This window comes from Cyrtonyx montezumae, unplaced genomic scaffold, assembly GCF_038088225.1.
Source record: "Cyrtonyx montezumae isolate F1298 unplaced genomic scaffold, pur_monq_1.0 scaffold_9, whole genome shotgun sequence".
Lineage (NCBI taxonomy): Eukaryota > Metazoa > Chordata > Aves > Galliformes > Odontophoridae > Cyrtonyx > Cyrtonyx montezumae.
Genome location: NW_027072100.1, coordinates 11,325,450 through 11,350,076, shown reverse-complemented (window position 1 = coordinate 11,350,076; position 24,627 = coordinate 11,325,450). Strand labels below are relative to the sequence as shown.

Sequence of the window (24,627 nt, the reverse complement as noted above, 5' to 3'; positions counted from 1 at the left end):
GTGTTAATGGGCTGCTGAATTTAGATATCTAATTCCCAATTGCCTTGGTGGCACAGCCGTGAAAAGTCTCATTATTGTACTATGAATGTGGCTCTATAATAGTATATGTAATTCCTATATTTCCATGTTAACAAGTTGCTAGATATTAAATTGTTACCATTGTCTTCTGAGTTTTTCTTCTGTTTAAAACTGTTTTAACATTGTGTTATGTTTTCCCAGCTCTGGGGACGCAGGTGACGTGTCTTTTCATGTAGGTAATTGATAGCAGCTAGGTGAGATTAACTTTTAGGATTATGTTATTTTAGATGACAAAATTCCCCAATCATATGGTTTCATTTGCCTGAGCTTTAAAGAAATCAGTGCAGTGATTGTGTTACTGGTAGGTAATAAAATTAAGCCCCCACTCCTTCCAGTGATACAGTGGTGAGGATATTGTTTATAGAGCACAAATGTATGCAGTGAGCACTTAAACATTCTTGGGTATTTTTACTACCCTCTAAAATAATAATAAAAATAGATATATCAGAGTCAGGAGTACAGTAATAATTTAGTATATTATTTGAAAGAAACAGCACATGTTATTAAAATGCCAGATAAACTGTATTTGTTACGTAGAGAATATGCTGAGAGAGCTTTGAGAGCACGTGCAGTGCTGGCTTCTGACAGTGCAGGTACTCTGCTTCTGAGCAGTCACGGCTGTGATCTTGCTTTCCCTGTTTGTTCAGAATGATTTTTGCAGAAGCAGAATTTCTGTCTGCGTGGTAGGCATTTGATACTGTTCTTTAGAATAATGGCACTTTGTTATTAAAGGCGAGAAAATAATTGCAAAGCAAAAAAGTCTCTCAGAGTGAACATCCCTCTCTCTGTCTCTCTTCTAAAATAATAATGAATTTATCTAATTCAAGATGAGATAAATAATTTCTTTGAAGTTTCTGGATAATATGCTCTTCATTACTGTAATGAATTTATACATAGCAGTGCATAAGCTAAGTATTTAAGTCTCTAAATTTTAAGAACAATATGGGCATAGTTAATATTTTTTGTAATTTAGATGTAGGATATTCGTAATGAATTTACAGCTGGTCAGATTTTTTCATATAAATTGCATTAGATGATTATCAGATTGGTACACTTTCTTTTGTCAGCATTAGTATACTTTGTGCTGAAAGGCGTGGACTCGCACGAGGCTCTGCTTGTATCTGAAGATCACTCCGTGCAGTCATCCTGGCTGAGTGCTGGGAAGCCAGCTTATCCCCAGTGTGAACTGTTCTGTAGTGCCTATTTAAAGGAGAAGTGGTGAAACTGATAGCAGCGGCCACGAACGGAAATTCAGGAATCTTAAACGCTGGGAGAAAGCAATACCTAATCGTTTTGTTTTAGAGCTCTAGAAATTAAACTAAAAATCCTAAGTCTGAATTAAAATTAACTTGTAGCATTTTTCTAAGTTCTAAAAAGAAACAAAATCGTACATGGAAAGCTAATATGCTGAGATCCTGTAGCATGGAATTTCTAAATAAAAGAAGGAATGCAATTAAGGAGATGCTAATTATGTCATTTGTTACCGATTCTTAGTACTGCACATTCCTCCCCCCCCCCTCCAACAGGAATATTAATTAAAACAAAGAAAATTCTGGGGAAGGGGAGGTTTGTTCAAGGATCATAAGCCAAATTTATAATTAACTTGATACAAGTGGTACAAATAATTAAAACCCCCAAATCCTGTCTTGAACCAGAAGGCTCCCTGGGCTGGAGCTCTGATGCTGCTTCCTCAGCACTGCTCTTTCCTTTTCTGTGTGCAATAGGAGCAGTCATTGAAATTACTTCTTATTAAAAGGGAGAACGTTATCATCAGAAGGCCGTGCTGGACAGGGAAATGTATGACTCGTTTAGCAATGATTTTTGGTTGTCTCTGAGCTCCAGACCCTTTCTGTTTGTATGAAAGTATTTTTAATCATATTTTTTTGAGTAAGCAATGAAGGGAAAAGGCAGTTTGGCAAAACAAAACAAAAACAAAACCCAACAGAGTATTGACTTGGTGTTTGCATATTTGGGAAGGATTCCCTCTGAAATATTCCTAAGGCATTAGAAAACTGGAAAGGAAAGAAGAAACTGACTGCAGTGAAAACCACTGATGCAATTAGCATTTGCTGAAGTGATGCAAGGCTTTCAGATGCAGGAGCCACCAAGAGCTTGCTGCTGTGCTTGTACCCAAGCTGGGGGAGATCTGCAACCTGGTTTCTCCCATCAGATTGTGCCGGTTCTCCTGTGACCTGGTGGCTTTGCTGAAAAGCAAGCTTTCACTGTTGAGCTCCTCTGTCCCCCACACCACAGACTTTCTTCCACCCCTCTGCAAACCTCCCTGAGTCACAAAGCAACCCGCAGCCAGGTACCTGGTGCATGTCAATGGTGTCCTAAACATCTCCTCTCAGATGTCTCCCTTGGGCAGTGTGTAGCTGCCAAAACAGACTTCTGCTGACTACCAAGGAGCATTCCCTGCAAAGAAATGAAGTTTTTCAGCATTTTTGACGGAGACGCTGTCTGTCTTAACCAGAACTGCAGCCAGGGAGCCCTGATCCCACTTATCCTGGTTTTTTTTTGTTGTTTTTGTTTTTTTACTTGGAGTTATATATAAGTGCTTCTTCTCGTGCAGTTACAATGCTGAGAGCAGCTGGGCTGCAGGATTGGGATTGCTAAATGCACTGTGCTTTACCAGAGCTGTGGCAGACACTGTGCCCTGCTGTGCAGCCCTGGGCAACTCACAGGGGAAGTCTTCCAGCTGTGGTTCTGCCTTCTTTGCCCTCCTGCCCTGGCATACATTTCTTCCAATTTACAAAACTCTGTAATATTTCCCAGATCCACCTCTGGCTCTTGCCAGAGGTCTGGGCAGAGCCCTGGGGCCTTTGTGCAGGCTGAGAGAGGGGCTGGTCATTTCTTCTCTCACGCTTTCCCCCTCCCAGGCTCTGCTCCACAGATGTGTTGCACAAGCCCACGGAATATATGGGTGCTTGGATGTGAGCTACGAAAGAGCTCTCTGTTGAAAGAGTTATTAATTCAGAAATATAACTTCAGGATTTGAAATACATACTGCCTGTCTGATGGACTCACGTGAGCTGGTGAGTGAATCCAGCACCTCACGGGTCAGTGTCAGCCCCAGGCAGCAGCTGTGCTCACTGCCAGCAGCGTGGCAGTGCTGGAGACTGCGATGGACAATGGCAGCAGATGAGCTGCCTGCACATGGGAAAATCAGGTTGCTGTGGCTGTGCTGAATATGGGATTTTTCTAAGTGAAGCTGAGTGCTTGTGCTCGCTTGTAGCTGCTGCAGCAGGGCACACCTGCAGCCCTCACACGGAGTCCTGGGTATTTCTCACCTGTTCAGTGTTTTCTAATAAAAAGTGTGAACCTGGGGTGTGGTATGGGGAAGGTGTGATGCTGAGGTGATATAGGAAAACTGAATGAGTGTAGGGCTCCCCAGACAGCACATCTTACAGGAGGGGAGTTTGGTGAAATCAACAGTGGAAGGTAAGGATAAGCACTGCAATAGTAAATATGTTAGTGGAGAGGCATTGTGCATTAGTACATATTATTTTGGTATTATTTGGACTTACACTGAGCTCATCCCTGTACTAATCTGAATGCTTTGCTCTTATCCGAGCCGTTCCAGGCTGCCCATGCACTGAGTAGACAACCAGCCCATCGTTTCTGTAATTCTCATAATCTAATTACTGCCTGCCAGAGCAGCAAGTAACTTCAGCCAAAATCCATGATGCACTGCCTTGATGCAGATGTCTGTCCTGGAGTGAAGATTAGCTAAAAATGTACTGAGGGCTCTTCCGTGCATCAAAAGGCTGAGGTGCTCCTGGGACTGTGACCATGCTTGAGTTTTTCTTTTACTGCCCATCTGTGTGCATGCTTCAGAGAGTGTGACAGTTGGCTATCACAATTTCAAGGCTGAGAGAAATGATGTGAACGGCCTTCTCTTCCTCTAGAACAAGGTAGTTGCTTTGTTCCATGGCAATTAGTTGTAAGAAAAGGCTCTGTCCCTAGCAGCCCGGATGGACAGACCTCCCCTCTGGGCACTGCGGAGAAGTTTGGCTGCTCACAATTCACTCATTCAGGTTTTTTGTTTGTTTTTAAGGAAAAAAAATAATAGAACGTTAATTATTATTTGTAAAGAGTGAGAGTCTCACTACAGAACAGCCCAAGTGAAGTAATTTTACCATAGTTACCTAGCTTAAAATATTTTATATGTTTAATTTGCTGTTGTTGCCCTGCTGACCGCTGCTTTTGAGCCAGAAGTGGTCAGAAGTGCCCAGTGGTGGTGTTCGTGGCTCCCCTGATGTTTATCCATTGATTTGGAGTGGCAATAAAAACTCTCCTTTGATGGAAACCTCACTAGTCCAGCAACACAGTGCCAGCACGAACATCACGTGAATCTGGAATTTGTTTTATGAACTTGTTTAAAACCAGCCATTCTGCAGTCCTTCCAGAAACAGAAACAAAGCCCACCCTGACAACTCCCTGCATGGTCCGCATCACCGTTTGCAATTGCCAACGAGCACGCTGTTTTAGGGGCAGCACCTGTGAGAAAGTACTGTTTTCTCTGCAGCTGTAGAGGAAAACATTACAGGTACTTGCTGGCTGGAAACGAAAGATGCAGCAAGCAGCAGCTAGTTGCAAAATAGCTGCTTTAAAGCAGAAGCTGCTTGGCTTTGCCAGAGCTAAAGGGCCAGCCCCAGAATGGAATGCTTATAAAAATAAGATGGTAACCATGCAGCAGAGAAGGAGTAGAGACCAGGAAGTTTCAGTGTTACATACAACACGATACTCTGCTCGGAAAAATATTGTCACAATTATAGAGATACAGGCATGGGTCCGTAGTTAAAAGGCATAACCAAGTATGTATCGTTAGGGCAATTTTAATCTCTCATTTCCAATTTTGTCTGTGGAAGAAACTCCTTTTGGCTTGAAAATTCTCATGTGAAACGTTGAGCCAAAGGAGATGTGTCTCATTTGGGGAAAAGTTTGTAGTAATTGGTTAAGGCTGCTTTGGAATTATAGAGGAGGAGGAACTTGTCTTATACTTTTTCAAAGCATAACAGTGTATAGAGTTATTTAAAGATCAACAGGACGATGAATTTGTTTTAGTTTAGCTATGTTGATGTTTTTTATTGTTGTTTTTTTCCTCAAAATGGGACAAACTGCTCCTTTCCTAGTTACCTAATGATGAAATGACAAGAGAGCAACCTATGAACACAGGAATTCTGCAAATCCTCAGTTACCCTGAGTAACAGGAGCATATCTCATTTTCTGTACTTAAGAAATCGTGTGGTTTGTCTGAGAGGTTTATCTCCTTTTTTAGATCTTTTAGTATCGGAAGCTGATCTCTGTCCTCATGGTTTAAAAGGCAGGCTACTCCTTGAGCTCTGATTATATCCAGAGAGACAAGTTTAGGGTAGGGGCTGTTGATAGACAAGGACTGGCATAAGCTCTCTGACTTCAGCCTTCTTCAGAAGTCTGAGATGCTCCAGTAAACCAGCGTGGGCCAGTGGAGGAGGGATGAATCTGTTCAGAGCTATGCTGACACTTTTCCTCTTCTTTGTGTCAGCTGGAGATGCTGTGTTCTAACACCGCTCTGAGTTTAAAAGTTAGTAAAGAACTTACAGTGAAAATGATAGAAGCTGTACTAGAATTTCTGCTAGCCTAACATTTTATGCATTTGGGTAAAGATGGAAAAGCACTGTTGAAATGGACTGTCTTGCTGTTAGTTTCTTTTAGCCTGTAGAATGATATTTTCAACAATTCATTTGCTTTCCTTGCTTTCTTGCACTTCTTTTTCTACAACAGGGACAGAGTGGTTCATCTCTTGGGTGTTTAGTGGCAGGAACACAGCTTGTTTGGAGGTGGCTGGTATTTTGTTTGCCTTTTCCTGCATTTTGTGCATTGTCTTGGAATTTCAACTCCCTTAGAAAGGTCTTCAATAAGTCACGTGCACCCAAAGTGGAATCACCCAGTGGACCAGTGCTTCGGTTAATTGTGTTATGGCCATCTCTGTCTCTAGAAAACATCCTCCCAGCTGCGTCTGGGGTGTTGTGTCTGTTCTACTTGAGGATTTGCAAATAACACAGGCTTGGAAAGCACTGAGTGCACCAGCTTCTGACCTACTGCTCTGGTGGTCAGCCTGTGCTGTAGCCCTGCTTTTCATACGTGTCCTGGGTTATACCTGGTGTCCTCCTGTCCTCGACACAGTGCTGATAGGACACAGTGCTGTGTGTCCATGTGGTGTGTGAGCCTTGTTTGGAGGCTCAGTCCCTGAAGGAGTACGTGGCCTGCAGCGGGTGATGTAAACCAAGCGGTATAGATGTGTCCATTGCCACTACAAAGCTGCTGGCAGAACAGGTACTACCCAGGGAATGGGGTTGTGTTTGGTGTGGTGTTGATGAGCTGGATACTTGTCTACGTGGCTTTCCCCTTTTCTTAAGGGAAATCTATTTTTTCTCATCAGAGGCAATGATTCTCTCCAAAGGCAGTTGGAAAGGAAAATAAAAAAACAAAGAATCCATTTGCCTTCTAAATGAAAAATAGCACTTGGAGGGCAGAGAGGCTTGTGGCCATGGGAGGACAGCAGGAGCTGTGCTGCAGGTGTCCGTGCTCACTCTCCGGGTGCTGAAAAGCCCAGGGTTCAGCAAGCCTGTTTTTTCACATGCTTAGGGAAGGCAAATGTTCTGTATGGATTTCTGTATCACTAGCGTTTTAAAGATCTTTAGCAGAAAATGTTTGAAAGCATTTTATTTATTAGAAGGACCTCGGCTGATGTGATTCATCTCAGTGAGGACTGAGCATATACATACAGATCATCTTCGTGAGGTCTACCAAGATACTGTGTGCTCCTGGAGGCGGTGCTTCTGCCAAAGATGTTGGTGTTTACTTAGCAAGCAAGGCAAAATTCTTCAGAACCAGCCAAAAAACTAGGTCTAACAAAAATAGTTTAAGTAAACAAAGATGTTTCTCTTTTGAGAGAAGGTAGCATGTGCCTGTGTGAGGACACGATCCCTACAGTCTGCCTCACCGCAGTTTATAAATAAAAAAAGAAAATCCACAGTGGGATTTAAAAAAAAAAAAGAGAGAGAGAGAGCACTTTGTTGCTCTTCATTTTCAAGTGCTTGCACAGACTCCTGTTGTTTTCTGCCCACTTTTTAGACTACAGCTTTCCTATGCTGTGTTTGGGATTTATCACAAGCACCAGAGGCCGCAGGGGACGTGGCGGCGATGTCAGGAGCTGAGTCTGCAGCTTCCACTGCCAGCTTCATTCCTTGGGGCATGGGTGGCACCTGCCAGGCCACAGCCCTGCTCTGTCACCTTGTCACCCAACAGGTAATCTCAGTGGGATGCAGCAAGAGAAGTATGAAGGCAGAAAGTGGTCACTGATACCCTGCTGAGGTTGCAAAGACTCTTTGAGCACTGGCTGCTGGGGTAGTGCCATTCCCAAAAGCAGCAGTCTGTTCAGTTTAATTATTTTTCAATCTATTGTCCATTAATTTCTTTAATTTAGTGAAAGTAATTGAACCAGTGCTTGTGAATGGGTAGTTCAGTGTTTTCTGATCATTTTAAAAGAATAAGCAATTGGTGATGCTAGGTTGCTGTATGGAGGAGCATCTTGCTATGAGGACAAGGCTGGTGGGTGGAGGCTGCTGCAGTGTGATGCTGCTTCCCCAGTACCATTTTCCTTACTGCACGCCTCAAAAAGCCAATTCCTCTTCTACACATGTGGTCAAAGAACTTTGTTTTTCAACCAAGATTACTTTCTGTCTAGGCAAGTTCATAGGCAGAAAAGCTTGGCACATGCTGCCTGTGGCATGCCCTCACTGAGGGCCAGGCCTTCAGTTTACGTTGGGGCTGAAAGCAAAAGCTTTCAGTTTGAGGGCATTGTGGACCTCCATGAGGGTGAGTGAGCTGTGCTGTAAATCCTGCGTGGGCTTAAGGCACGTGTAACTTCACTGCATGTGCATAAAGCAGCCTGACCAGCCCCCTCCCCAGCCCTCAGTAATTCTTCACCTGGATTGAACCGACCCAGTGGCTCAGCCTTGCTGGGGATGGAGCTGAAGGCAGTGACCTTTGCTATCCAGCAGCTTTATTGTCGTCTGTTCCACCTCAGGTGTCACCTGCATTTCCAGGAAATGCACATAACGAACAGGATGGAGTTCATCTTTATGGGGCATCCTGTGAAGATTCTTGCCTTGGTAAAGGGTTTGTTTCTTGCTAGGAAACTTGTAGCTCTGTTTAAACTTTTTGTAGTTCATGATAACAGAAGGAAGATGCATCTAAGCTGCAGTCTGACTGCGTAGTTCATTTTATATTGCTTGAAAATGAGTTGTTTCGCTTGACCTTGATGAGAGCTCAAATGAAGTTGCTGCGAAGGAATATAGCTTAAAATGTAGGGTAGGGATGGTCTGGCCCCTACTAAATCTGTCATAACTGATAAGCCAGAGTACTTTATACGAAGCATTTCAGAAGGAGCGTAAACAGTGGAGAAGAGTGGTACTTTAACTCCAGATTACCATCACTTGTCTAGTCAGAAGATTTAATTCATTTCTGCATCAAGCTGTAACTCTGGCTTAAGCTTGGATGCCTTTAAAAAGACCAATCTTTAAATAAAGACTTCAAGATGCGATATCAATACTTCAAAATGCAGAGAGGAACATTTTGTTATTTAAAAAGAAGCAGCAGAAAAATGTGATATCTGTGATGGTATCAATGTGCTCAGTATCATATCATACCACCTGAAGCTTCTTGAGAGGTTTTCCTGCAGCCCTGTTAGCTCAGACCCTGCATGGATCAACTTTTTCACATTTTTTAAGCCAGTGGGATTGCAAACAAGGATGTAGAGACTGCAAAGTAGTAAAATTGCAAAGGAAAGACACGAGTTGGAGGAAAGGGACTTTAATATTTAGTTTCTTTTTCTTGGCATTATTTAGGCTCCCAAATGACAAAGTTTCTAGTTTTCTAGCACAAAAGAGGCCTCACACTGTTCAGGATCTGCTGTAAAGTCCTAGTACAGATCATTCTGTTTCCCAAACAGTTTATCTCGTTCAATGATATTTTTATTTCACAGCTACAGTTTATACAGCCCGTCTAATGTGGTATTTTTGGAAACCTCCCATTTATTTAACAATAAAAGCCAGGATAGAGCATCAGCTTCCATTTAGATTTTCCTGAATTCTCTCCCATTAAACCAATAATTTCTTTTAAAATTCAATTTTCTTTTACTTTTGAGGAGAAAGGAGGAAATAAAGGACAATTAAAATACTACTTAAAACAAATGGGATCAAAAAGAAAAACAGCATTAATTTCAAATAGCTCAGATAGTCAGGGTGGCCTTTACTGCAACGTGTATATCACTATAAAATACATTTTTAATCTCAGGGATGTCACTGCTTTGCAGCATGCACTGTGAGTGCTCTAAGTAAACGATTGCTGACCGTCATAACTTTCAGTTTGTGCACATCAGTGCCATGTCTTAAATAATAGCTGCAGGGTGAGACCGTGAAACTGGAGAGAGGGAATCGGATCACATAACGTTTGGACAAATTGATTTCTGGAAGAAAAAAAAGGAGCTGGTATATTTTTTTGATCAGATCCAACTACCTGAAGGGAGCTCTGTGCACGTACTCGGTCACAGTAGCACTTTCTTTTCTGTCACAGAGGTCTAAATAAATGAATTGGCCATCTGCAATTAATTCACATTGTACAAATAGTTTGAAGACTGAGTAGTCTGTCTTCTGAACAGAGCAATCTATTTTTAGCTTTTCAAGCAAGCCTGTTTTGTGCTCTTTGTAGAGTCAGCGACATTCTTTCAATTTTTCAGCTTAATTAACACAAAAGAAATTGTAATCTGAGAAGGCCGCAGAAACAAGAAGCCCCTGAAAAGCATGAATTTGCAAGAAAGCAGATGATGGCAGCTTTGCAAAAGATAGTCAGCAGGCAGAAAGGAAGAGAAAGTTCAGAGCAGTTTGGGGGATTTTGGCTGGGTGTTGCAAGGGCTGATTTGATTTGCAGCGAATGCTCACGGGTCCTGTAATTAATGGGGAATCTTTTAATCTGAAAATAAGAGCTACAGAAAGGAAAAAAAAAATCACCACTTTCTGAAAGAGATGATAGCTGCAACAGAAGACCACTTGTAGATAAAGCAGATTTCAGTGGGGTTACATACAGCGGTTTAGCCTGGGTGTGAACCGTGCTGTCTGCTCCCTGGGTGCTCAGGGAATGCTGGATCCCCTCTGGATGGACTCTGTGGTTTTGGGTATATCGACTCACATTTGTGAGAATCATGCTCTAGCAAATGCAAAACATGCATGCCTCTAAAGTTGTATTCTGAACTACGTCTGTTAGAAGATTTGCAGTGGTCGTGTAAGGGAAGGAAGGCACTGCTTTTTGTGCAGAGGGATTTTAATCAATGTTAGCTCTAGAAAAAGGAAGTAAAAAACTGAATAAACAACAGACTGTCAATTGCAATTGTAACTGTTAAGAAATAGTACTACGAAATGACAACAAAACTTCTGTGCCTGCTGGCAGGTGCTTTTTTTTTCTGTTCAGATTTGTTAAATAGAGAGCATTAGTATTTCTGTGCATTCATGCTGTGCCCTTGTAGCGCATAAACTTCCCAAAGAAGTATCTTCCCAAGTATCTGTTTGTGGGTGCATGTTTCAAATATGCAAACAGCGAAAGGAGAGGTCATAAACCTTCCTCCTTCAGATCTGTGCAGAGAGGAGCCCTGCATGCAGCTCTGGAAAGCATCGTGGGGACTCGGGCAGCCCTGAGCAGCTGATGGGCACTGCGCTGCGGGAGCACGAATGGGGTCCTGCATCAGCTGCTGCTCCGATTGCTTTTATGATCCCAAACCACCTGTGTTGTCTTTAAAAGATAAAGCGTAGATTCTGAGTTGGACAGAGTACAGTGAGTATTTTAGAGGCATTTAGATGCATAAAAATGCAGTGAAATTTCGGATAGGATTCTTTTGGAAGTGTTGTGGTGGGTAAAACAAAGAAATCCACCACACAGTTCTGCCTGGGACTTCAGATACCAAAATACCTCTTAAATCTCACCTTTAAGTGCTTTTGTATTTCTTTCCCCATCTGAATATCAGCTTAATCTGATTCCTTCCCAATATGTGTATGAAGTCCTGTCACTCAGAACAGAAGAAATAAGCAGAAAAAAAGGGCTTGTTTGACAAGCTGAACTTAGTTCTCAAAACTCCGAATACCTTCAAATGTACCAGACTGAAACGGAATCCACAACTGACTTCTGATTAAAATTCTTCAGCTTCATCAATGTTCTCCAGTAGAATGCCACTGGCTTTGTAGTTCACTCGCTTAGAAGCTCTGGAAACTGAAGGAAGGTAATACCCAACAATTTCTTTAAAAGCACCGGTTTCCATTTCATGCTTCTGATGCTGCCAGGCTCGGTGCACGTGTGAGTGTCACTACCACCAGGACGGAAGCTGCTGGTCAACACTGAGTGTCGGTGATCAAAATCCAGTTTGTGTGAATTTGCCCCAGCACTCACAGTGTTCAAGGAGGTAGAAGAAGGTGAATGTTAGTAACTTTCTGTATCTGAAACCAGGCAGAAGGATGTAGCAGGCATGATTAATCAATGAACTGGGATTTATGTATTATTTGAGTTTTACTTGCAGAAGTTTTCCATCCTGGGAAATATGCAGCCATGCATTCTATGTCTAAGGGCTAAACGTACCCATCATACTAATAGGTTAATGTGATTTTTTTTAATATAGAAGTTTGTGATTATCCATTCAACAATTTCCATGTATTAAAATCTTCAAGCTGGGTTTCTGTGATCTTCTCCGTACTCTCGAGGTTCAATTTTTAGGATCTTTGTTTAAGGAAAAGTAAAATTAATTCTTTATAATTAAATGCAGTAAGAAAACAGGAAACTTTTTTCTTTTTTAAGCCCTGTGAGAAAGTCTATTTAAGGACATAAATTCTAAAATACCAATTTAGTGTAACGGTTGTAATATAGGTAAGGTAGTCAGTTGTGCCATTGGCTTTTATACTCAGCCAGTTTAATTGCCAATGTAAACAAAGACTTAAAAGCTTATTTTTTATTAGAATTTATTTCTATGTGCAGTTTAGACAGAATCCAATGAGAACCTCTAAGTTCATTCATAGTATGCTAAACATTTCTGAAACGTTTCTGAAAGTAGTCAACCAGGATTGTCACTTCTAAAGAGCATGGAGGTGTCTTCTGCTGCATTCTTTTTCTTCTCACATTCTTCTCTTTTAAAAGTGATATTAGAAGGCAAAAAATATTTCCTTAAAATAAAAAAAAACCTTAAAATTTAATTTTTAAATCGCAGTGCTACTCGGTGTCTTTTCTGATGAGTCACAAGTGTGCACTAGTCAAATCTGTAAACCTCGGCGTTATTAAATAGTGGTAAATATTCTTTGCTGCTGATTCACCCATGGGATGGATTGGATGGATTTAGCACCCAGCCTGTGGGCACTGAGTGCTCCAGCAAGCAGAGAGACAAAGAGCTCCGTTCCCTTCAGGGTTCTAGAGCATTGCTTAGGTCATTGGGTGCCCACAACCCCTCTCCAAACTCTTAGCCCTGAAAAAGTAATTCTCAGCCGAATTACGGAATTATTCTCAGCCACGTAGCAGTTACCTCTGGCATCAGCTGGAATCTAACCTCTCTGCACAGGAGTTCTGCAACAGGCTGCTTCCCAGGGACGGGGGGTTTGGTGAAAGTATCAAGAGCCACATCACAGGCAAGCTGCAAGTAATCTTTACAAGTTTGCCTGCCCAGTTTTCACGAGGAATGGCCAGAAATCAAGGCTGGATGGTGTTCAGCTGTCCCATCCATTTGTGTGCTTTAGTCCCTCCCTCTTCAAGGAGTCTCACTTAAGTCCACTGCCTCTTTGTTTTACGTGCAAGAGACAAAAGACCCTTTAAGAATATAGAGGGTGCTTCACTCTGCTCTGCCTTGCAAAAAGTAGTGGAAAACATCTGTGTTATTCATGGAAACGATTCACCACTGAATGGTCACCAAATCTGCTGCTGCTCCTCCTCCTCTCCCCACCTTCCAGATGTACTGCCAGTGTAAAACATGAAGATGCTTTTTCCATGCCAGCTCAGGAGTGAGGAGTCAAGTCAAGCAAAAGCTGCAGGTCTAAGCACAGCTCTAATCCTTGGGTCAGAAGTTGGAATTCAGCCTCCTGTTCTCTTGATGAGGACTTGTCCTGCCTAATAACCACAGGTTAAAGGGCCTGAGCTTTGAAAAGTGGGATGCACTTGTGGCTTACATTGATTTTGATGGGTGTTGGGGCTGCGTGGCAGTTCTAAAGTATTTTATCCTAACTATTGTAGCTGCTTCGCATTACTTTATTTCAGGCTGGAGGGTGGCTGGAAATGAAGACAACATGGCTGTAATATATAAAGTCCTTTCTGAGTAGGTGATATCTAGAAACTTATTTTCTAAGTATGCATCTTCATAAATGTAACCTTTAACACTAGAGTAAAACATGGACCTTACTTCCAACAAGAAATTGCAATTTCTTTATGCTATTGCTGCAAAGCAAATCTGACAGTAGAGGGAGCACAAGTTAACAGTCACTTTTCCCAGTGCCATGGGCTAGCCACGTTAATTGTATTCAAAACAGCTAACAGAAGTGGAAGAAAGAAAATGGACAAAGCCACGTTGGTTAGTAGCATGCTGGGTGTGGATGAAAGGGTTGGAGGTAGCACGTTAAATGCCTGAGCGTTAGGGAGTGAGAACCTAAATATGGCATCTTAATACAGCATGTGGCAAGGGGCCAGATCTGTTAGTTCATAGATCTTAAGCTGTTTCCAATATTTGGGTTTGAGTAGGATTAAAAACCAGAAGAGGAGATTTTGCTGGGTCTGGTTTCAACAGAGATGGAATCTCTGAAGTGCAGTTTTAGTGCTATGGAATCTAAACCCAAATTCCAGTCTTATATGACCTTAGCATCCAAGCCACAACCCAACATCATTTCTCTGTCCGTCTGTACCAAGCTTTTGATAACTATGCTATACAAAATCACTTGCATGCAACTAAAAAATGTAGTTGGGTGATTGTGGCTCTCTGGGAGTAACACAGCTTTGTGACAGTTGATACTTAAAACAAGAGTGGTGTGTAAATGTGGCTGCTACCTCTGGTTTTAAAAAAAGGAAGCATCTCCAAGGTAAGAAATTCCTGTGCTGCGTGTTAGACATGTTTATGTTCTGCAGTACCAGAGCTAGGAAGAGTTGCTAAAATATGCGATTTCTGAGGAATCAGCTGCACTAATGACTTTGTTGTAAGTGAGGATATAAATGAAAATTACATTTATATAACAGACTTTCCAGTATAAAAGCCAGATTTTGCTGGCTATAAACACTCAGAAAGTTTTACCATGAAAAATGACAACAATCAGGGATTAGACGTTACATTTAGAGAAAATGTAAGGCAAGACATGTGAATCTACTGCTTTTTTATCATATTTTTCCAAGTGGAATGACTTGAGCTAAAGTTAACTTTTTACTACTTAAGAAGATTATGTGGTTCATAGAAAAATAATTCAAACTGCTTAATTTTTAAAGCTTTTTTAATAAGAAACCTTCAAAGAGGTTCATTGTAGAGTAGTATTCAAGCAATGTAGGTAAGGTATTTAAATATTCCCTCACTGAAGCATAGTTGGAAAAACAGACTTTCATGGCACCTATACAAGTATTTCTATAGATTCTTATCTGTAAGAACAGCAGCATTTTTTTTTAATTAAAGATCATTATAATTGCTAATGTATGATTGTTTGGGGGCATATGTGAATCAAAGTGTGGTTTAGCAAACACAGTTTTTGAGAACACCTTCCCTGAATGCATCCTGTGCTATAACCTCTGTGCTGGATTAACATAGATGCGCCATGTCCTTGACAAGGAGAGGGGCACCTCCAAGAGGACAGATAAAAAAAGCTGGGAATCATTGAAAAAACCAAGCAGCAGAGTTTTGTGAGACAGTGACCATTTTGCAAAGAACTTGATGAGCGATTTGGGAATAGGAACAAATCTGAGAACTGTTGAAACCAAAGCAAAGGGGCAGAAGGGTGGTTCAAATTATGTAAGGAGAGATGCTCTCACAGTGAACCAAAATGTCCTAGAGAGAGCAGAGCCATACTCATGGCTGCTAGGAGAGGTAACGTCAGGACAAGAGGTGAATTCGAGCTTGTTTGGTTTCTTTCTATGTATTTTTTTTCTTGCTTACATCGATTTTTTTTTTCTCTTTTGTCATTGCTGTTTAGGAGGGGGTAGGGCGTTTTTTTTGTTTTGTTTTGTTTTGTTTTAAATTTATTTATAATTAAGAGGTTCCTTTGCTAAATCAATATTGCTTTATTTTGTAATCCTTTAAGGATACTACTGGAAAACCAGAGTTTCTCACAGACAGTATACCCTGGGGTAATGTACCTAAAGAGCTGTCTCCAGAAAACTGGGCCATAAGTGTTGATGTGCCCAGATATGTGGCTTACATGATGGAGTGCACTTCAGCTCGGGTCTTCAAAGCTAGTCAGAGATGATTCATTTGCAATGCATATCTGTCCAGACATGAGAACTTGATGCAGTGAAAAGATTTCTTATTCAGGTATTAGGAGACCATAACAATTACATAATTGTTACTAGGGCAGGAGGTCTCAAGTCATGGTAGGTTATTACTGTCATGTCTTGCCCCATCTTCCTGTCTGCATGCAGACCAGTTTTGTATGTTGGGATCCAGACAGTGAATATATGTACTTCTACCACCTCTCACTGAGTCATTGCAGGTTTCCAACTGATGTTTCTTTAGAGAAGAACACTCCTTGGGCAGTGAGATCCTGCAATCCATTCTCTTAGATAGTGAGAGTACTGCTTCAACACTTCACATTCTTCATTTCATAAAATAATACTTCCTTTGCCAGAGAGCTGAAACTGAGAGAGTTCCTTTGTTCATCTCAAGCAAGCAAGGCTTCAACAAGGAAATTTGTTCTCTTTGTCACTTTGTATGCTAAAATCTGTTTTAGAGTATAGTTTTCAGGAATGATATCATTCTCTCGTGTCTTTGCTGCACAGTTTGATTCTGTAGCTTGTGTATTTTAGATTGAGCCATCATGGCTATGTGTTCCCAGCTACTGGATTGCCCAGTGTGGATTGGTGAAGTCCCTTTCATAGAGTCTGAATCCCATTCTTGTTTGTTTTTCCTTTCATTTTCTTTTTAAATTTTTATTTATAATTTTTTTTCCTAAGCTAAGACAGCTCTTAGGATGGAGAAGAAATTATTCTTATTTCTAGGCTGAAAGCTGGGAGGTGGTCTGTGTTGGTAGAACGTGGTAGTTCTGTTCTTCTACTTTGTGGCCGTCATCGTTCAGCTGGATACTGAGGCTCTCCAGCAGAGTTGATGCTTTAGTCCACCAGGGAGAGTATGATGTAAAAGAAATGCCAACCAACCTTACTGCCGGAATGCTGTTCACAACATAAAACAGAGTCCTCATGTTGATGGGGCGTGTGTTCAGTGTGTCACAGCTGCCGTTGTCCCCTTTGCCCATCAGAACTGTGTCTGTATGAACTCCCTGCGTGGTCCCTTGCTCAAGGAAAGCGAAAACAGGAAGCTGGGATTCCATTTTTCTTTCAGATGAATGTTAATGGGAACCGTTCCGGGGCACTGCTCGGCTCTGTGGTAGTGCACGTGTCCGTTCATGAAATGGTGCAGACAGAAGAGAGATTAGGAATGCAGAGTTTAAGACTGGATTTTGAAAAGGCAGCACAAGAACTTCAGGCCCCAGATATCTTCGAACGCTTCGGCTTTATTTCACGCTGTCAGCCAGGATTCTCCTTACAGCACCACAATAATCATTATAAAGAAATAAATTAAATCCACCCCTTCCTGTGTGCCTCATGATACACAACGCTGTGCATGCTCAGCACATGTGTAGTTTTGATAGAGAGACATTATCGAGACTGAAATCATTTTAAACAAAACAAATGATGTGGCTGCACAGCACTTCCTCTGGAAGTGTTTCCTTGGACAAACTCTTCCTTGACGTTCACATGTATGGAGTCAGTATATCCCTCAGTAACAGCAGTTCACAGAAAGAATGTTTCAGGATAAATGTCTGGCTGTGTGTTTTATATATAGGGTGTGAAGAGGGAGGGCCCTGCCTGCAGCCGGGGCCGGGGGCAGGCCTTGCTCAGCGCAGAGCCCGGGTACCATCCCATGGGTTGGGGCTCTCTGTGGGCATGGGGTGGTGCAGCCCCCAAGGGCTCTGATGTGGGAACGGTGGTCCCAGGAGTGGGGTCTCAGCTGTGCACTGTTTGCTCAGCAGAGATGAGACTGCCAAGAGCCGATGGCTTGAGGAGCGGATCGGGCGCTCCTACTCAGACATCAGTGTGCGCACGGGGCATTGGAAAAACAAATTCATTATTTTAACACCAAAGAGCATAAAGCAAACCTGGAGGTGACCTGCAGGAGAGCACACCGCTGGGTTTCTGCCCTGCTCGGTACTTTATGGCGTCCAAAGAAAAATTGAGACGTGTATGTGTGCAGCCTTTTTTCTTTTTTTTTTTTTCCTTAAGTTTCAAAATAAAAAGTATCTTTGTCTGATACTTCGCAGCAAGCATGCTGGTTCTGGCTTCCCCTGATCTTGCTGCAGGGCCTGTGGGAGAAGGGCTCTAAGAATACCAGAGGCTTTCTCAGCGTTTTCATTAAGAAAAGCAGCGTTTTAAGAGAGGCCGCTTTTTCATTTAATGTTCCTGAGAATGTCTGGGTTAAAATAGGTGTTAATAAAAAGAAGGCAGTCTATTAAAATCACTTCCTTTTTGAATAATTTCTGTATGATGAAATGGATAACCGAAGGGCTTAAAGGTCAAAAGTGAGACCAGGGCCCCTCGGTTCTCGATTCTGTGCAGACATGTCGGAAGCAAACAGCTTACAACCTATGTGACAGAGGCAGATAAAAGAGAGTTGGGAAAAGAGGCACAGGAGGGGGAAGTGGCTCTGCAGGGTCACGCGCAGAGTGGTGGCTGTGCTGGATCAAATGGCTCATGCCAGGTCAGCCCTTCTGGACCTCATCCCTCTGTTTAGTCCCTGAGCTCATCTCTTTCCCATGGACGTTTTTGTTGGCTACTGTGAATGTTTGAGCAGGCCTGCGAGCAGGGTTAATTCAGAAGCTGAGGATATGCCCTGGGCTGGGTACTCGAGCAGAGTCCTGCTCCACTGCCTGTTTTCCTGCGGCAGAGCCAATGTGTTGGGACCAGGGCTCGTGGGGCTGGGTCCAGAGCCCGGACTACTGCCTGGTTGCTGCAGCCCTGGCCGGTGTGTGAGCTGCAGCAGCAAGAAGAATCTTCCCTCACACACCTAAAGGCTGTCAGACAGTTGCTTGTTTTGTATGAGTTGCTAAAATCTAGATAAAACCACCGGAAAGACTTAGTGGGAGCAATGGAAAAGGGTCTAAATTCTGCAACCGCCCTAGGGGATGTGGGGCACCCTAATTTAACATCAAGGCACTTAAGAAGTACTGATGCTGTTAGTTTGCCAGACAGCCAGATTCTTCCAGGAAAAATAGGGTACAAGTGACCCCTATTCTATAATTGTATACTTGTGATCTATGTGTAATTTTAGAACCTAGGCTTAAAAGTTTTCTGTGTAAAGAAAAAGAGGGGGGAAATACCCTTTTTGAAAGAGGATGCTTTCAGGCCTTTCACAGTGCAGGGAAGGAGGAGCAAAATCACAGTCCTGTTGCTCCTTGCAGATCATCTCTGTTAATGGCTCCTGGTATCGAAAGTACTGTGGTTTGCTAGCACTAAAATCTAGTCATTCTGAGTTAGAAAACCTGAATATCATTCCATTAAAAAACAACAACAACAAAAACAAAAAAGGAGGAGAGGAATGTTTACAATGCATTAAAACCTGCGTGACAACTAAACAAAAACTGTTTTAACAATCCTCTTATTCCCCTTCTGTTACGCTCCAGAACATGAAGAGCGCGTTGTCGGTTCCAGGCGCATGGCGCTGCTGGAGCTGCGCTGGGCACTGCGGGCTGCTGGCATCGCCCTGGCAGCCAGGAGCCTCCTGCCCTGCTCTCCTCATGCTGGAGGGAAGCCTGGGGCTGCTTGCTGCCCCGCAGGAGCTAGCTGGAACCTGGGATGTAGCAGATATCAGCCTCCACTACTGCTGCCTCTGTGAGCTTGGTGACCCGAGCATAGCAAGGGTTGGAACAGAACAATTCTTTACTAAAGAAGTAGGTCGGGCGTGAGTGTTGACAAATATTGAAACTAAATCTCAGAAACGAGATGTTCCAATTTGATTTTATTTTTTGGGGGGGGATCAGCATTCCATATGTGTTATGCAGAGCACTCGGATACTTTTGTTGCATAAGAGTTGTTTGGGTTTTTTTTTTTGTAAAGTACGGTGCAGAATGCGTGAGTGGTGTGAAGGAATAGCATGAAAAAAACTGCAAGAAAATGAGGAACACGAGTAGTTGAAAAGCTGTTACTCAGTATTTTATTTCCATAATCCCATGAGTTCCTTAAAGCTTCTTTTAATGTTTCTGAGAAAAAGCTTCGAAGTGAAAGGAGGGAGGCGAGTTTTTTTTTCCTCTGGTTTAAAGGGAGGTCTCAGTTAATTCTATTAGTAGATTTTGGGCTTGTTTTTATTTAAAAACAAAACAAAAACCCCTCTCAAGTTTAGAATTTCTGTATGGAAACATTCTTATCCTCTGCCAGAGAGGGAAGTATCTCGTTTTCATTCTGTTTGTTTTGGAGTATCTGTACTTAAATGTTTTGTGTTTGTTCATTATTGAATACGTTAGTGGTGCATTAATTTCTTCCTGACAATGCTCGTTTTATTGTGCTCAGATAGGCTCTCTCTTTCCCATATGACAGACTAACTTGTCGTTCTGCTTGATGACCCTGGTTTGCCCTCCCTGGCTTTGATTGATAACGGCTTAATTTCCAACCTTCTTTACCTTTTAATACTTTTTAAAGTGATTTCTGTTCTGGTCAGTGCAGAAGAAACAGCAAAAAATAAAAAATACAACCCACATTGAATTCTTACTCCAACTCCAATCTATTTGCTTTGTTTTTCCTTTTTAGATTATTGTTTGGCTTTAATTTGCTTGTTTCTCCTTTAAACAGGCTTGGGATTACTCAAGGGTTCCTTGTTCAGCAGGCCAAAGGGTAATTTGGAGACTTTGAAACTGTCTCCCTTTTTATCACCAAGTTTTGTTCTTCCAAGAGTCCAAAGGATTTTGCGGGCTGATAGCTCGAGGAGATGCCTCCTTCTAAGGAAAGCGTAAGCTGCCGGCCGGATCCATCGCACGGCGCCGCTGCCATCCTCAGACAGATGGGAAAAAATGGATCCAAGTCTAAATCGGAGCCTTAATTAATCCTCATGCAACACTAATGAAAATACTGAGTTTACTGGGGATTAAACGCCCTGAAATCACTAGATCTGACATTCAGCGGAGGCCCGCAGCTCTGCTTTCCTAAAGCTGGAAGCACTAAGACTTCAGAGCAGAGAAGTATCAATACACAGCGTGCTCTACTAAAAACTGTCCTTTAACTGAAGGAGTCCGTCTGTCCCAGAGATAACTGCTGCTTTTGGAAGAAAGAAGTGTGTCAGGGCTGCCAGCCCTGAGCTTTCAGGACAGCAGCCCAACGCCTCGAGTGGCGTGGGCTGCTTAAAAAAAAATCACAGCTATTTCTGCAGAAGGCTGTAATCCTCCGAGGTGCTTTTTCAGCTCCTTTCTAATAACCATTCACTTGCTGTTTATTTATTTATTTTCCCCAATACTTTAAATCCTCGGAAAACCTTTGCAGAAAAGAAATATTAATTAAAGAACCCACCAAAACCAAACCAACCAGCTCTAACAGACAAAGAAAGAACTCACTCTCTTTAATCTTAATTTTTTACAGGGCCATGCAAAGATAATGAACTTCAATTGAATCACACAGTGGGAAAGAACAGATATTTTAAATAAAAAAGCAAGGTAGAAACATAATTCTGCAACAGCAAATGCTTGGTTGTGGGGGCACTGCAGGGTCACAGATGCTCAGTGAAAGAGGTGCAACTGTGTTCCTTGGTGGGGAGCAGGCTCTCAGTGTGGGCAGAGGGTGCAGGAGGTACCTCAGTGCGTGGCTGCAGCTGTGTTTTCAGATTATTGCTGTACATTGATCCCCCCACCTGACAGCTTTAAATAGGAGAGTATTTTTTCTGTTTTTTTTTTCCCCACCTGGCTCTTTGTAGGTGCATTCTGGTACTGCAGAAAAAGAGGTGACTGACTTCAGTCTGGATTTTTAGGTGGAAAAAGCCTGAAGTAAATCAGAGATAAAAGTGTTGCTGTAAGAACCATTTGTTTCATGTGTTCCCCAGACCAGCTGGGCTCCCTATCCTTCCATTAGAAAGCGTTGCTGAAAATAAGCTGTTTCCTATAAACAGAAACAAAGGAAACCGTACGGTTAGATCACTGCTGTCACTTTTACTTTTTGAGCTGGAAATGTTGTCCTCTCTGTGGTGGTGGGAACTGTGCTGGATGCTGTTCCAGTACAGGGCAGGCTGACAGCCTCCCCAGAGCTGCGGTGCCATTTGACTCTGGTTGCTAAGGGATGCTCAAGCGTGATGTAGCCTCAATCTTCCCTTCCAAATGAATGCTCTAGTTTGGTCACAACTCCACCCCCACAGCTCACAGCCAAAATTTTGTGAGGTCGTGTCCGCTCTGGACAGTGTGGTCCCATAAGGAGCTGTGCAACTGTGAAGATTAATTAGCTGATTGGCTTTTCTGTAGGCTGGGGCATCCAAAGTGCTCAGTACTCTCAACTTCCCAACAAATGTGGATTGTTTGCAATAGGAAATAGGGGTATTTGTCACCCTGGAGGGTTTAGTAGGCGATGTGTTATAAGATGGTTGTCCTGATCTGGAGCCCACATTTCCTGTGAACACAAAGGGTGACTAATGAACCCAAATAAAATAAGGAATGGAGTGGCATCAAGTGTTGCGTGTCAAAATATCAAAACCTGAACTTACAAATAGCTCCAAGAGCAACTGTTGCATATGCGTTGTCCAGCCAGTGCTTGTGAATTTCCTCCTACCTGCTCAGGTTCCTTGTGCTGTTCAGTAAGGCAGACTGCCACGAGGAGGATGAGTTACAATGGCTGTATGCAACGGTCTGTCAAATATCAAGTAAATGTATTAAAATAGGAAAATGAACAGAAGATGTTAATTGGAATGTTAGGCCAGTTGGGTCTGTCTTGAGAAGTGACACAGCAGAGCATCATTTCACACAACCAAACTCCCCATTCTTTTCGTGAAATCTTCAACTAGATAAATGTTGGTGTTTCAGTCCTCAGACAGATTTGTGTCAGCCAGGCTCTGCGGTCATACATGCAGTGATTTCTTTGCATTTACCCATTCTTGAGACTGCAGGTTCTTTAGAAGTGAGTTTTAACAGTGCAGTGAGTTAGGGGTCAGGCTTTGCGTGCGCTTCCCCCTCTGAGAGCAGAAGTCTTGTCAATGACCGTGAACCTCAGATTCACAAGGTGAAGCCTAATGCCACTCCCTCCGATAGGAAGCATGGTTTCCTCTGAAGACTCATCTGCAGCATTATGTTATTTAAACATGCAAAAAGTATGAGAACAATTAATGTTTTGGTATGCTTGCTATTCACATGGTACTTACTTAATTAGTACTGCATCAGAAAAAAAAATAGCAATTTATAGGTCTTGGAAAGGCCAATCAGTGCCTTACGTCGTGTCATATATTTCAGAAGTCTGTAACTGTCAATAGGTTTAACAATTTGGGAGCGAGGGGTGGTTGGTTTTTACAGCTTACAGCCCTCTTCACACTTCATTTGAAATACAGTGATCTAGTTCTTCACCCATTATCAGCAAATAGGAGTGCTGTGAATGAGCTGAGTGTGTCTCCCTCGTCTTCCTCATCCAGCTGCCTTGTGCTTTGCTCAGCCTCAGCCCTCACCAGTACAGATGTACCAGGAGCAGCTGTAGGAGTCCCACTGCGCAGAGCCAGACCTGCTTTATGCTCAGACAGCAATCCATGCTTTGCAGGCACCTACACAACAGGAATCAGGGAGTTCTTCAGCATATTTCCTGCCTCCCCTTTCCCTGCTCTAGCTCTGCTCGCCACTTGTGAAGATTTGAGTCTTTTGTGCACCTCCAGCAATATTTTTATCTTGTCTGTGTATTCCTTTGTGAACTGTTGAAGGCCCAAGAGCTGCTCCCTTCCCCCTCTCCTGCTGGGGCTGGGGCAGATTGTCCCCGCTGCCCGAGGTGGCAGGTACTGGCAGTGCTGCATTCCCTTCATACCTGCTGCCATCAGAAAGTGGGGAGGTTTGATAGTTTTCGGTCCGAGTTCTGCAGTATTGATTCTTTTATATCTTGTAAATGTCACAGTTAAAATAGGTTTTAATAGTAACTACATGGAAACAATACAAGTAAATACAAAGACCATAACAGATACAAGGAATTATTATAATCTTTATTTCACGTTACCTGGGGCGATGCTGAGCCAAGTTTCTCCGAGACCTTTGAAAATTGCCTTGGTGTAGAACACTCAAAGAAGTGAATGCGAGCCTCCAAATCTCTTAGGCTCTGCGTTCCTCAAAGCTGTAGCATTTAAAATCAGAAATCACCGTGAAACTCCAGTAAATGCCCTGAGGCTGAGGCTTGGTGGTGGGGGTCCCTGCTTCCCTCGAGGCCCAGCCCTCTCCCAGCACCAAAACAGACGCATCTGCTGACACTGAACATGACCTTCTGGTTGTTTGCTCTCTTCACATAATTATTTTACTGTAGGTGGCTCTAAATATAGTAATGGGGTGACGTAAGAAGGTGTGTGCATGCGAATAGCGTTGGGGATAATTGAATGTTGCAAGTGGGGATAAATAATTTATGTAAGGGACATTTCACTAATCTCGGGTGTAGAGGAAGAAACTTCTGTGTGTTTTAGGGAGCAAGAAAAAGCGCAAATCTTAGTTTTTCGAGCGTAGCTGATAAGCTTCTGCACGAAAACTGCCGTGCAACTTATATAATGAAGTTTCCAAAACCGTGTTAGCAAATAAAGCGGAGGCGGGCAGGTGGTGAGACCGCGGGTGGGAGCACTGTGCACCCTGAGCTGTGCCGTGCCGTGCCCAACCCAGCTCGGCTCCGCGTCCCGTCCCGGTCCCGCACGTGTCCCGGGGCAGCCCCGGGTGGGTGCGGGCCCCGCATCGTGCCCACCGTCTGCACGGTGATTCTGTAGAGAACTGGGAGGACATCCCGAAGTTCATCATCAGATGTTGAAGCATAAGGGCACACAAAAATATTCAGCGCAGTGAGGTCTGCGGGAATTATTCCGAAGCGTATTATAAACTGCCTCCGGGCACCGCCCCGTTAAAATCGATTCCAAATGTTACGACTCTACCCCCCCCCCATCCCAACCCATGCAAATATTTTCGGGGTCGCTCTGATCCCCGACGGACTCCAGCGACCGCCCGGCGCAGCCGGCTGTGTCCCCGCTCCGGGCTCGGCCCCGGCCCGGCTGTGTGCCGGACCCCCCCGGCCCGGTTCGAAGAGGGCGCCGGCGGCGGCTCGGGGCTGACGCGGCCG

General features: G+C 43.1%; 1 protein-coding gene across 1 annotated transcript in view; it reads left to right on the top strand.

The window, feature by feature from the left end:
• GNAS (GNAS complex locus) overlaps positions 1 to 24,627 on the top strand; it is a 126,702-nt gene that overhangs the window by 20,164 nt on the left and 81,911 nt on the right. The gene's annotated exons all lie outside the window — the stretch shown is intronic.